Here is a 13,849-nt window from a genome sequence, read left to right as displayed (position 1 = left end):
CTTCTAAAGCCATTACATAATTTTCTGGAACTTTCCAAACTGTTTAAAGTCACAGTCAACTTAGTGCATGTAAACTTTTGACCCACTGGAATTGTGATACAGTGAATTATAAGTGAAATAATCTCTCTGTAAACAATTGTTGGGAAAATTACTTGTGTCATGAACAAAGTAGATGTCCTAACTGACTTGCCAAAACTATAGTTAACAAGAAATTTGTGGAGTGGTTTAAAAACAAGATTTAAGAAGAGAGGGAGAAGAGTCCCCACAGTGCACCAGAACATACCCCACAGCGCACCAGAACAGCAACACAATTAGACCCAGAACAATAGCCAAGGACCTTGTGAAGATGCTGGAAGAAACAGGTAGAGTCCTGTATCGACAAAGCCTGAAAGACCCAACCAAGTAATGAGAAAACCAAAAGATATTACTTAGACACTTTGGAAAGAATTAACAAAAAAAACAGAGGAAACTAGAATGCTACTTGGCCCTAAACAGAGAGTACACAGTGGCAGAATAGCTGACCACTGTGACTGACCCAAACTTAAGGAAAGCTTTGACTATGTACAGACTCAGTGAGCATAGCCTTGCTATTGAGAAAGGCCACAGTGTGCACACTGCCCACAAAATGAGGTGGAAACTGAGCTGCACTTCCTACCCAATGTATGACCATATTAGAGACACATATTTCCCTCAGATTACACAGATCCACAAAGAATTTGAAAACAAACCTGATTTGGATACACTTCCATATCTACTGGGTGAAATACCACAGTGTGCCATCACAGCAGCAAGATTTGTGACCTGTTGCCACAAGGTCAACCAGTGAAAAACAAACACCATTGTAAATACAACCCATATTTATGTTTATTTATTTTCTCTTTTGTACTTTAACCATTTGTACGTCGTTACACTGTATATATACATAATATGACAGTTGTAATGTCTTCTTTTGGAACTTCTGTGAGTGTAATGTTTACTGTAAAAAAAAAAAAAAATTCTCCACTTTTGTATATTATCTACTTCACTTGCTTTGGCAATGTTAATATATGTTTCCCATGCCAATAAAGCCCCTTGAATTAAATTCAGAGACGTTATTGACTGTGCTTGTAATCATGATGCATGTTTTAGTATAGGAAATAGGAGAGAAAATATAAATATGACTTATTATGGGTTTAGTGGAGTATGCAGCTCATGTCATTTCGTGTTTAAAGTAAAAACAGTCCTCAATATTTTCCATCAGAAAATATATATTGATTTCAGGATTCACAAACTATCAGAAAAGGCTAAATCTGGGCTATTTCCTGCTATTCAATGGTATTTTCAGTTGATGATATTGTTGTGACCTTTGTACAGCTAGCGACCTTGTCCAGATGTTTAGACCTCTTGGTGTAAAGGTTAAGGGGTTGGGCTGACAGCAGAAGTGGCCGGAGCTATCCCTGAACTTGTACATTGGTGTCGGAAGTGGGATGGCACCCTGGTGAGGCGAGTCTGTCCCAAAGGTATGGGCGCGAGTGTCTCAAGAGTGTGGAACGCACTCTCCGAAGCAAGCAAATAAAGTAGCGACCTTGGTACAAAACCTCATCAAGAGGGTAAGACCTCTTGGGTTAGCTGACAGCCACAGGAACATTTAACATATTGTATTGCAATTGTGCTACTATTTGTGCTGTGGCTACTTGGCAGGATTAAACTATGAGGAAAAAAGGAACTCCATTCCATTGTAACCCGATTCTTTATCCTTCAATTCCTATAAACCCTCCAGAAGAGGTGACTGATAAGTCTAGAAATTATGGATGCACAACCTTAGATTTTGGTTTAGGAAAAGGTAACACATTCCTAATTTCTCATTCCTCATAACAATCAATGGGTATACCATTAAATAAAATAACATTTTGTTTGTCACATGCGACAAATACAACAGGTGTAGTAGACCTTACCTTGAAATGCTTACTTACAAGCCCTTAACCAACAATGCAGTTTTAAGAAAATAAAAGTTAAGAACATTTTTACTAAATAAAGTAAAGTAAAAAAAGAATAATTTAAATGAAATCTGCATTGACCCTTTTTGAACAAACTGTTTTAAAAAAAAATCATTACATACACTGCTGCTACTGTTTATTATCTATCCCTTTGCCTAGTTATACACTGAGTGTACTAAACATTATGAACACCTGCTCTTTCCATGACATAGACTGACCGAGTGAGCTGAATATTAGGAAGGTATTCTTAATGTTTTATACACATCTACCTCAAATCTACCTCAATTACCTTGTACCCCTGCTCATCAACTCAACTCGGTACTGGTACCCCATGTATATAGCCAAGTTATTGTTACTCATTGCGTATTTGTTATTAATTGTATTATTACTTGTACATTATTTCTCTATTTTCTCTCTCTTTACATTGTTGTGAAGGGCCCGTAAGCATTTCACTGTTAGTCTAAACTTGTTGTTTACCAAGCATGTGACAAATAATATTTGATTTGAAATCAGCAGGAAATCTGTCAGATCAATCAAGTCCATTCTTGCAGAGATTGCAGGATAGTTGGGCAGGGATGCACTACCTCTGCTAAGGGAAACTGATATATCCTATAGGCTATTATGTCCATTTGACAAAGGCAACTCAATACCACAAGCTGAGAATATTCCTTTTGTTATACCCTGTTGTTCAGTGGACATTGGTGGCCACTAGATGGCCATCTATCTCTATCATCAACTAGTTGCTCAACAACATGATCTACTTGATGCACAGGAGCAGGTGAGTTTCCTTCTGTAACATATTTATTTTTATGTATCTTATTGAACCAGGAAAGTTGCATCAAGATTGACATCTCTTTAAGTGAACCCTTGTCAAGAAAAGCAGCATATACATACACAATATATTTAAAGTCCTCAGATTGTACTCCATTCTGTACATCGTAGAATGTGACCAATAATGACCTCACTTAAAGATATGACTACCTATCTCATTATTGAGATTTGAGTTAAGAGAAAAGGATTATTTGATGGTTGAGCTGAGGGTGAGAAAGGTTTCCATTGAGACAGCACACATCTTTGATGTTTATGTTTGTTGGGGTGTGTAAAAAACATTGAGAGACACACTAACTGCCAGAGCGCCGGCGGGACACACACACACACACACACACTTTCCTTTTTCAATGATTAAAATTACAATACCTATTCAAACTCTGCTCTTTCTGAGTATTCCTTCCCATGTGTTTTGTTTACCTTATATTTATGCTGTGACGATCACAACTACAATTTGGTAGACGGGTTCTGAACAACATTCCTACATACTGTAGAGAAGGCTTGTTTAATACATGTATTGATCTGTTTTAGAGGGAGGTAATGTATCTGCAATGGGGTGTAGTTTCTAATTAGGTTTTACCTCTGGCAATGAGTTATTGGATGGGGTGAAACACAAAACCTAAAGACCCAGACATCAATGTGGTTTTACCATGGCTCAAAGCCATCTCATCACTAAAACAACAGTATCACAATTTGTTTAGGACCCCAGTAGGTTTGCTAAGATATTAGTAATTCATTATTCATAAAAAAAAAGGTTTTCAGTTGCAGATCTGTATGCTGTTTTCCTTTAAAAAAAAATGTAAACCCCCCTGGTTGCCTTAAAGTCTATGGGCATCTAGTTAACAGCAAATAGGACAAAACAAACAATACCCAGCGTTGAGCGAGTGGTCCAATTCATTAACAGCTTCACTAATAGCTCTATGAATAACAAACACACTATCCTCTCCTCTCCAAGGAACCCATACACACGGTATCAGGAGCTCAGTATGGGCTGCATGTGTTCAGCTGAAATATAAATTATAGTATACTCAGTCTATGCACTTCTCACTGCCTCAGTCTATTTATTATCAAAGAACAAATTTACATTACTGAGAGGGAGGGAGAGAAGGGGGGGGGGGGGGGGGTGTAGAAGGTAGATGATGGCATGCATTTATGAATTCATGAAAAGTGAGAATCATGCTTTCCCATTTTGTGTGGGGTAAAAATGTGACATGCAGAGCAATCTGTCCAGAAAGAAGTCGACACCTTCTGACAGACCATGTTTAATGTATACCCAACCCACTACACCACTGGTGCAACAACGTCTTTGCGGCTTTACACAAACATAACTCGAGGATACCACACCCATTTCAATCAAATCAACCAATCACATTTATTTATAAAGCCATTTTTACATCAGCAGATGTCACAAAGTGCTGTATAGAAACCCAGCCTAAACCCCCAAACAGCAAGCAATGAAGATGTAGAAGCACGGTGGCAAAATTATAAAAGTATATGGCCGGGACAAGGTAGCACGTCAGGTGAACAGGTCAGGGTTCCATAGCAGCAGGCAGAACAGTTGACACGAGCAGCAGCACGACCAGGTGGACCGGTGACAGCCAGGAGTCACCAGGCCAGGTACTCCTGAGGCATGGTCCTAGGGCTAAGGTCCTCTGGGAGGGGAGGGAGAGAATTAGAGGGAGAATACTTAAATTCACACAGGACACCAGATAAGACAGGATAATTACACCAGATATAACAGTCTGACCCTAGCCCCCCAGCACATAGACTATTGCAGCATAGATACTGGAGGCTGAGACGGGGGGGTCGGGTGACACTGTTCAACAATACCCCTGGACAGGGCCAACCAGGCAGGATATAACCCCACCAACTTTGCCAATGCATAGCCCCCACACCACTAGAGGGCTATCAACAGACCACCAACTTACTACCCTGAGACAAGGCTGAGTATATCCCACAAAGTTCTCCTCGTCAGTACGAGCCCGAGGGGGCACAAAACCCAGACAGGAAGATCATGTCAGTGACTCAACCCACTCAAGTGATGCACCTCTCCTAGGGATGGCATGGAAGAGCACTAGTAAGCCAGTGACTCAGCCCCCGTAATAGGGTCAGAGGCAGAGAATCCCAGTGGAGAGAGGGAAGCCAGTCAGGCAGAGAAAGCAAGGGTGGTTCGTTGCTCCAGTGCCTTGCCGTTCACCTTCGCACCCTTGGTCCAGACTACACGTAATCATAAGACCTACTGAAGAGATGATCTTCAGTAAAGAATTAAAGATTGAGACCGAGTCTGAGTATCTCACATGGATAGGTAGACATTCTATAAAAATGGAGCTCTATAGGAGCAAGCCCTGCCTCCAGCTGCTCGCTTAGAAATTCTAGGGACAATAATGAGGCCTGCATCTTGTGACCGTAGAGTGCGTGTTGGTATGTACAATAGGACCAAATCAGAAAGATAGGTTGGAGCAAGCCCATTTAATACTTTGTAGGTTTGTAGTAAAACCTTGAAATCAGCCCTAGCCTTAACAGGAACAGAGGCTAGCACTGGAGTAATATGATCAAATTTGATTCTAGCAGCCTAACTGAAGTTTATTTAGTGCTTTATCTGGGTAGCCAGAGAGTATAGCATTTCAAGCAGTCTAATATAGAAGTAACAAAAGAAGAAGTAACATTGATTAGCTTTTTTGCCTCATTTTTTGAAAAAGGTTTCACATTTTTGCAACGTTACGTAGATGGAAAAATGCTGTCCATTAAAAATTCTTGATATGTTTGTCAAAAGAGAGATCAGGGTCCAGAGTAACCCAGAGGTACTTCAGTTTTATTTGCGACAACTGTACAACCATCAAGATTAATTGTCAGATCCAACAGCAGATCTCTTTGTTTCTTGGGACCTACAACTTTTGTCCCAGTTTAAAAGTAAAATGTTTGCCGCCATCCACTTCCTTATGTCTGAAACACAGGCTTCCAGGGTAGACAATTTTGGGGCTTCACCATGTTTCATCGAAATGTACAGTTCTGTGTCGTCCCCATAGCAGTGAAAGTTGACATTGTGTTTCCGAATTACATCACCAAGAGGTAGAATATACAGTGGGGAGAACAAGTATTTGATACACTGCCGATTTTGCAGGTTTTCCTACTTACAAAGCATGTAGAGGTCTACACAGCATCATAGGTACACTTCAACTGTGAGAGACAGAATCTAAAACAAAAATCCAGAAAATCACATTGTATGATTTTTAAGTAATTAATTTGCATTTTATTGCATGACATAAGTATTTGATACATCAGAAAAGCAGAACTTAATATTTGGTACAGAACTTAATATTTGGTACATTTGTTTGCAATTACAGAGATCATACGTTTCCTGTAGTTCTTGACCAGGTTTGCACCCACTGCAGCAGGGATTTTGGCCCCCTCCTCCATACAGACCTTCTCCAGATCCTTCAGGTTTTGGGGCTGTCAAAGGGCATTACGGACTTTCAGCTCCCTCCAAAGATTTTCTATTGGGTTCAGGTCTGGAGACTGGCTAGGCCACTCCAGGATCTTGAGAGGCTTCTTACGGAGCCACTCCTTAGTTGCCGTGGCTGTGTGTTTCGGGTCGTTGTCATGCTGGAAGACCCAGCCACGACCCATCTTCAATGTTCTTACTGAGAGAAGGAGGTTCTTGGCCAAGATCTCACAATACATGGCCCCATTCATCCTCCCCTCAATACGGTGCAGTCGTCCTGTCTCCTTTGCAGAAAAGCATCCCCAAAGAATGATGTTTCCACCTCCATGCTTCACATTTGGGATGGTGTTCTTGGGGTTGTACTCATCCTTCTTCTTCCTCCAAACACGGCGAGTGGAGTTTAGACCAAAAAGCTCTATTTTTGTCTCATCAGACCACATGACCTTCTCCCATCCCTCCTCTGGATCATCCAGATGGTCATTGGCAAACTTCAGACAGGCCTGGACATACGCTGGCTTGAGCAGGGGGACCTTGCTTGCGCTGCAGGATTTTAATCCATGACGGCGTAATGTGTTACTAATGGTTTTCTTTGAGACTGTGGTCCCAGCTCTCTTCAGGTCATTGATCAGGTCCTGCCGTGTAGTTCTGGGCTGATCCCTCACCTTCCTCATGATCATTGATGCCCCACGAGGTGAGATCTTGCATGGAGCCCCAGACCGAGGGTGATTGACCGTCATCTTGAACTTCTTCCATTTTCTAATAATTGCGCCAACAGTTGTTGCCTTCTCACCAAGCTGCTTGCCTATTGTCCTGTAGCCCATCCCAGCCTTGTGCAGGTCTACAATTTTATCCCGGATGTCCTTACACAGCTCTTTGGTCTTGGCCATTGTTGAGAGGTTGGAGTCTGTTTGATTGAGTGTGTGGACAGGTGTCTTTTATACAGGTAACGAGTTCAAACAGGTGCAGTTATTACAGGTAATGAGTGGAGAACAGGAGGGCTTCTTAAAGAAAAACTAACCGTGCCGGAATTCTTACTGGTTGATAGGTGATCAAATACTTATGTCATGCAATAAAATGCAAATTAATTACTTAAAAATCATACAATGTGATTTTCTGGATTTTTGTTTTAGATTCCGTCTCTCACAGTTGAAGTGTACCTATGATAAAAATGACAGACCTTTACATGCTTTGTAAGTAGGAAAACCTGCAAAATCGGCAGTGTATCAAATACTTGTTCTCCCCACTGTATAGTGAAAACTATAGTGGTCCTAAAAAGGAACCTTGAGGAACACCGAAAGTTACCATTGATTTGTTAGAGGACAAACCATTCACCTACTCTGCATCTCACAAAGACACGGCGGTAGGAACCAAAAATCTCAAATTTGGACTCATCAGACCAAAGGACAGATTTCCACAGGTCTAATGTCCATTGCTCGTGTTTCTTGGCCCAAGCAAGTCTCTTCTTCTTATTGGTGTCCTTTAGTAGTGGTTTCTTTGCAGAATTTCGGCCATGAAGGCCTGACTCACGCAGTCTCCTCGTTAAAGCTGATGTTGAGATATGTCTGTTACTTGAACTCTGTGAAGCATTTATTTGGGCTGCAATTTCTGAGGCTGGTAACTCTAATGAACCTATCCTCTAACTCTGGGTCTTCCTTTCCTGTGGCGGTTCTCATGAGAGCCAGTTTCATGATAGCACCTGATGGTTTTTGTGAATGCACTTGAAGAAACTTTCAATGTTCTTGAAATGTTGTCTTGAAGTAATAATGGACTGTCTTTCTATTTGCTTATTTGAGCTGTTCTTGCCATAATATGGACTTGGTCTTTTACCAAATAGGGCTATCTTCTGTATACCACCTCTACCTACTGATTGGCTCAAACACATTAAGAAGGAAATAAATTCCACAAATGAACTTTTAACAAGGCACACCTGTTAATTGAAATGCATTCTGGTTGACTACCTCATGAAGCTGGTTGAGAGAATGCCAAGAGTGTGCAAAGCTGTCATCAAGGCAAAGGGTGGCTTCTTTGAAGAATCTCAAATATTAAATATATTTTAATTTCCTTAACACTTTTTTGGTTACTACATGATTCCATGTGTGTTATTTCATAGTTTTGATGTCTTCACTATCTTCACTACAATGTAGAAAAAAGTAAAAAATAAAGAAAAACCCTTGAATGAGTTGGTGTATCCAAACTTTTGACTGGTATTGTACATTACCCGCCAATATCCTCTGCATTACCACATGAATGATCTCAGTTTAAACATTTAGGCTGTGGTTTCTATATTCAAGTTGTTCTTTGGAAAAGTGACATCAACGACAGTAACTATAGGAACTGTGCTCTAATCTGCATTTTAAATGGAAGAGGTTTGAAAAAGATGCCCACTCTTCCAACCTTGGCAAAGGTCACCTCCAGCACTGAAGTGGGACTATGGCTGTCAAAGTACATAGACAGCTTGGCCAAACCACTCATCCATCACGAGCAACCATGTCTACTTTGCACACCCAGATAACAGGGGAATTAAGAACAAGTCCAGAGATCAATACATTATTTAAGAGGCAGCATGCAGATTGGTGATAAAAATGTATGAGTGTCCTCCACCCCTCCCCATCCCCCCACCTCTCTCTCTCATTCTCTATCTCACTCTCTCTTACCCATCTCTCTTTCTGCCCCTCTCCCCCCTCTCTCTTTTCTTCCTCTCTCTTTCTCCCTCTCCCGGTCTCTCGAGTTCTCTCACACACACTTCTGTGTGCACATGGTGATTGCTTACAAAATTCACTAAAATGTAAAATCCCCCCCAGGCCTGAGAGATGCACCGTTCCCATCTATTATTGACGCAGACCTTGACAAGTCTTCCATGAAAGAGCAGAGGAAGGAAGAAGATCTCATCCCAGGCCCCTGTCAGCGGGGTCACGCTGTTTTATTTCAGGTGACAGGCCCTGTGATTCAATAAAAACGTATTGATGGTGAGCTACTATCCCATCCACATCTCTGCTCTGACCCCCAACACACACGAAGACACGCACGCAGACACGCACCCAGACACACGCACGCAGACACGCACGCAGACACGCACGCACACAGACACGCTCACAGACACGCACACCTTTAAAATATAGCAATATTGTATAACAGTGCAGACAATTTTACAAGGTTTTAATTCCTCTGTTTGCTGGTCCATTCCCGATACTTTTCTTTGAGTATCGCTTCAGTCTGTATGACCTTTGACTGTGTACCCTTGAGGAAATGCAGTCTATCCTGGAACAAGAAGAACACATCCCTCATTACTGTAGTCTGCAGGAAGGACATGCAGCGACAGTCTCTCTGTGACCTTGGCCAAGCACACAGCAGTGGCCACGGTCCTAAACAGGCTTTTCTCCCAAGGTAAAGGAAAAGACAAAAGACAGTCTGCTTAAAGAGTGATTACATGGGATTTGATAGGGGAAGCTGTGCGGGTCCTTTCAGCGATGCAGGAGAAAGATGGAAGCAGTTGGACAGGGCCAGGGGAGTAACACATCTGCAATACATGGCGTTTAGACCAAGCCATGTGGAGCAGGACAGAGGCGTGGTGCTTAAAGCCACCTCTTTAACTTTCTGGCTCCTGATAAATAGAGGATAATGAAGACCTTGGAGAAGTGGCACCTCCAAGATCCATTATTTATCCATGTCCATATTACAAGCATAATGTACCGCTACACAAAGAACCATCTTACATCACACATCATTAAGATTGGTGCACTGGTAGAGCAGACTTATTTTAAGAGTGCTCGATGAGACAGGATCTGATGAGAGGTGAGGGATGTCTCTACAGTTGAGTAGGATGATGGAGACACTGATGCAATAAGGAATAAAGGAGCAATTTAGAGGCTGAAAAGCCATGGGTTTCTGTTGCTTGGTCAATTCTCTCAACAGTAGTTACTAAAACATAATCATAAATTAGTATACTACTTGGGACAACATACTTATGAAAGAACAGAGATATTTGAAGTGTATGCTACTTGCAGTAATGCCCAGGCTGACAAAGTGTGCATTGTCATAGTCATGGAATTCTATGAATTGGACACAATTTACTATTTTGGAAACCTTATTTTGAGTTTTATTATTATTATTATTATTATTATATATTATTTATTTTTTTACTCAAAGGATTATTTCCAGAGAAATGCTCAGGAATATTTCACAATATAATTGAAAATGTCCCAAACTACCTTTGGCGGTTTAAAGCAGGAGTACTGATGGAAAAAAATATACAGTATTTGTATGATGTATCTTTAAAGAAAAACAGCTTGAAAGATATTCAAATAGATTTCCCATCAAAAGGAATTTCTAATATCCCTCCCTCATTGGAATGCATGGTATAGTGCACTCTATTTTCTTTCTGCTTACATATTTAGTGGGAATATGACAGCTAGCATATCGTTCCCAAAGTAACGAGGAAAGCCAGGATAAATATTCACACATTAATAAAAGAATGATGAAGCATTTTCTTCTAAATGAATTTAGATGCAGTATGTTCTAACATAAACTAAAATAAACTGGGTGGTATCTGATTACAGAAATTAGCAGTGTTGACATTTCTTTCATCGCTGTAGTGTAAGTGGTTTCTTACCTCAAGGTATGAATTGGTAATGATTCAAAGTTATATACTTTTTTTGTAAGATTAAATTATTTTAAAGTAGTGCTTAATGAGGGGCATTAATCGAAGGCATTGCATCTCAGTGCTAGAGGCTTCACTACTTTGATTTGATTTGATTTATTTCACCTTTATTTAACCAGGTAAGCTAGTTGAGAACAAGTTCTCATTTACAACTGCGACCTGGCCAAGATAAAGCAAAGCAGTGCGACACAAACAACAACTCAGACCCTGGTTCGATTTCAGGCTGTATCACAACCGGCCGTGATTGTGAGTCCCACAACTGGCCTAGCGCACAACTGGCCTAGCGTCGTCCGGGTTTGGGTTTGGCCAGGGTAAGTTGTCATTGTAAATAAGAATTTGTTCTTAACGGACTTGCCTAGATAAATAATGGTTAAATATATATATATTTTTAAATGATGCTCAAACCTTCAGGACATCAAAACTTCCTTGACAAATAGTATTCCACATTCCATGGTTATCTTGCTCCTCTTTGAATAGAGGTCAATTCACTTCCTTTGTGAACAAGCACATACATTAGGTTAGTATTCTGGTCATGCACTTCCCCCACTCTAAGTAGGGGCCTTCAAACAGCAGAGAAATCTAAAATCAAACGCATTGAGGAATCATTTAAGAATGGCCCCTGGAGTGATCTGCTCATCTCTAATGAAGGTTAGACTTTCATGCAAATTAAAGAAGCAATGCTCGTGTTAGAGAAGCTAGATCAGAAATAAATCTACACGTTTCCAGCTGAGTTCAAATTGTAGAATGCAACAGTGTAAAAGTGCACGTTTGTAATTGGTTGCCCATCTGTTGTATGGTAATTAGCTACCTCTTATTACTGACCCTCTGTGTATAATGACAGTATATACTGTAGTAAAATGAGAGTAATACAACAATGTTGAATGATAATTAACTGCTACATCCAAAAAAGGTGTGATCATGTGATTGTGCTTTACATTAGATTTGTTTCAGAAACAGAAACAGTTGATTGAAATTGTGTCTGTATTCCAAATTCAATAGCAAATAAAAAATGAATACTGCATATTACATCCCGGTATACAAGGTTTTATGAACAAACTTAATGTAATAATCGGTAGTCACCCCTTACTTGACGATATATTTCATCATTTTAATTTGCTTATAAATTAAACATTGCAATTTCTTGGTGAACATGCTCTCTTAGAAGTTGACACGAATCAAAGAGAAATCAAATCTCTGGTCTGTCACTGAGAAAAAAGATAATCCAACGAAAAAGTTATAGATTTTGATAATGAGCCTCAAATAAACATTAAATGCATTATTAATTTTGAGTGAAGGTCATATGTGATCGTGCTCAACTAATACGATTTCATAAAGTATAATTATTTAATTCCATGAACTCTATCAGACCATTTAGCACTCCATCATATCCTTTCCATTAGGATGAGAGGGGGCAGAGTAGGGTAAAGCAGGGCTGCCATGCCCATTGAAGCTGTATACATTGGGTGCATGTTATCTTTGGAGTAGTACATTAGGATGAGAGGGGGCAGAGTAGGGTAAAGCAGGGCTGCCATGCCCATTGAAGCTGTATACATTGGGTGCATGTTATCTTTGGAGTAGTACATTTGGATGAGAGGGGGCAGAGTAGGGTAAAGCAGGGCTGCCATGCCCATTGAAGCTGTATACATTGGGTGCATGTTATCTTTGGAGTAGTACATTTGGATGAGAGGGGGCAGAGTAGGGTAAAGCAGGGCTGCCATGCCCATTGAAGCTGTATACATTGGGTGCATGTTATCTTTGGAGTAGTACATTTGGATGAGAGGGGGCAGAGTAGGGTAAAGCAGGGCTGCCATGCCCATTGAAGCTGTATACATTGGGTGCATGTTATCTTTGGAGTAGTACATTTGGATGAGAGGGGGCAGAGTAGGGTAAAGCAGGGCTGCCATGCCCATTGAAGCTGTATACATTGGGTGCATGTTATCTTTGGAGTAGTACATTTGGATGAGAGGGGGCAGAGTAGGGTAAAGCAGGGCTGCCATGCCCATTGAAGCTGTATACATTGGGTGCATGTTATCTTTGGAGTAGTACATTTGGATGAGAGGGGGCAGAGTAGGGTAAAGCAGGGCTGCCATGCCCATTGAAGCTGTATACATTGGGTGCATGTTATCTTTGGAGTAGTACATTTGGATGAGAGGGGGCAGAGTAGGGTAAAGCAGGGCTGCCATGCCCATTGAAGCTGTATACATTGGGTGCATGTTATCTTTGGAGTAGTACATTTGGATGAGAGGGGGCAGAGTAGGGTAAAGCAGGGCTGCCATGCCCATTGAAGCTGTATACATTGGGTGCATGTTATCTTTGGAGTAGTACATTTGGATGAGAGGGGGCAGAGTAGGGTAAAGCAGGGCTGCCATGCCCATTGAAGCTGTATACATTGGGTGCATGTTATCTTTGGAGTAGTACATTTGGATGAGAGGGGGCAGAGTAGGGTAAAGCAGGGCTGCCATGCCCATTGAAGCTGTATACATTGGGTGCATGTTATCTTTGGAGTAGTACATTTGGATGAGAGGGGGCAGAGTAGGGTAAAGCAGGGCTGCCATGCCCATTGAAGCTGTATACATTGGGTGCATGTTATCTTTGGAGTAGTACATTTGGATGAGAGGGGGCAGAGTAGGGTAAAGCAGGGCTGCCATGCCCATTGAAGCTGTATACATTGGGTGCATGTTATCTTTGGAGTAGTACATTTGGATGAGAGGGGGCAGAGTAGGGTAAAGCAGGGCTGCCATGCCCATTGAAGCTGTATACATTGGGTGCATGTTATCTTTGGAGTAGTACATTTGGATGAGAGGGGGCAGAGTAGGGTAAAGCAGGGCTGCCATGCCCATTGAAGCTGTATACATTGGGTGCATGTTATCTTTGGAGTAGTACATTTGGATGAGAGGGGGCAGAGTAGGGTAAAGCAGGGCTGCCATGCCCATTGAAGCTGTATAC

The sequence above is a fragment of the Oncorhynchus mykiss genome, chromosome 6 (assembly GCF_057628025.1).
Source record: "Oncorhynchus mykiss isolate SJ-2025 chromosome 6, ASM5762802v1, whole genome shotgun sequence".
Taxonomy (NCBI): Eukaryota; Metazoa; Chordata; class Actinopteri; order Salmoniformes; family Salmonidae; genus Oncorhynchus; species Oncorhynchus mykiss.
The sequence above is the reverse complement of the archived record's forward strand: the minus strand, read 5'-3'. Positions refer to the sequence as shown.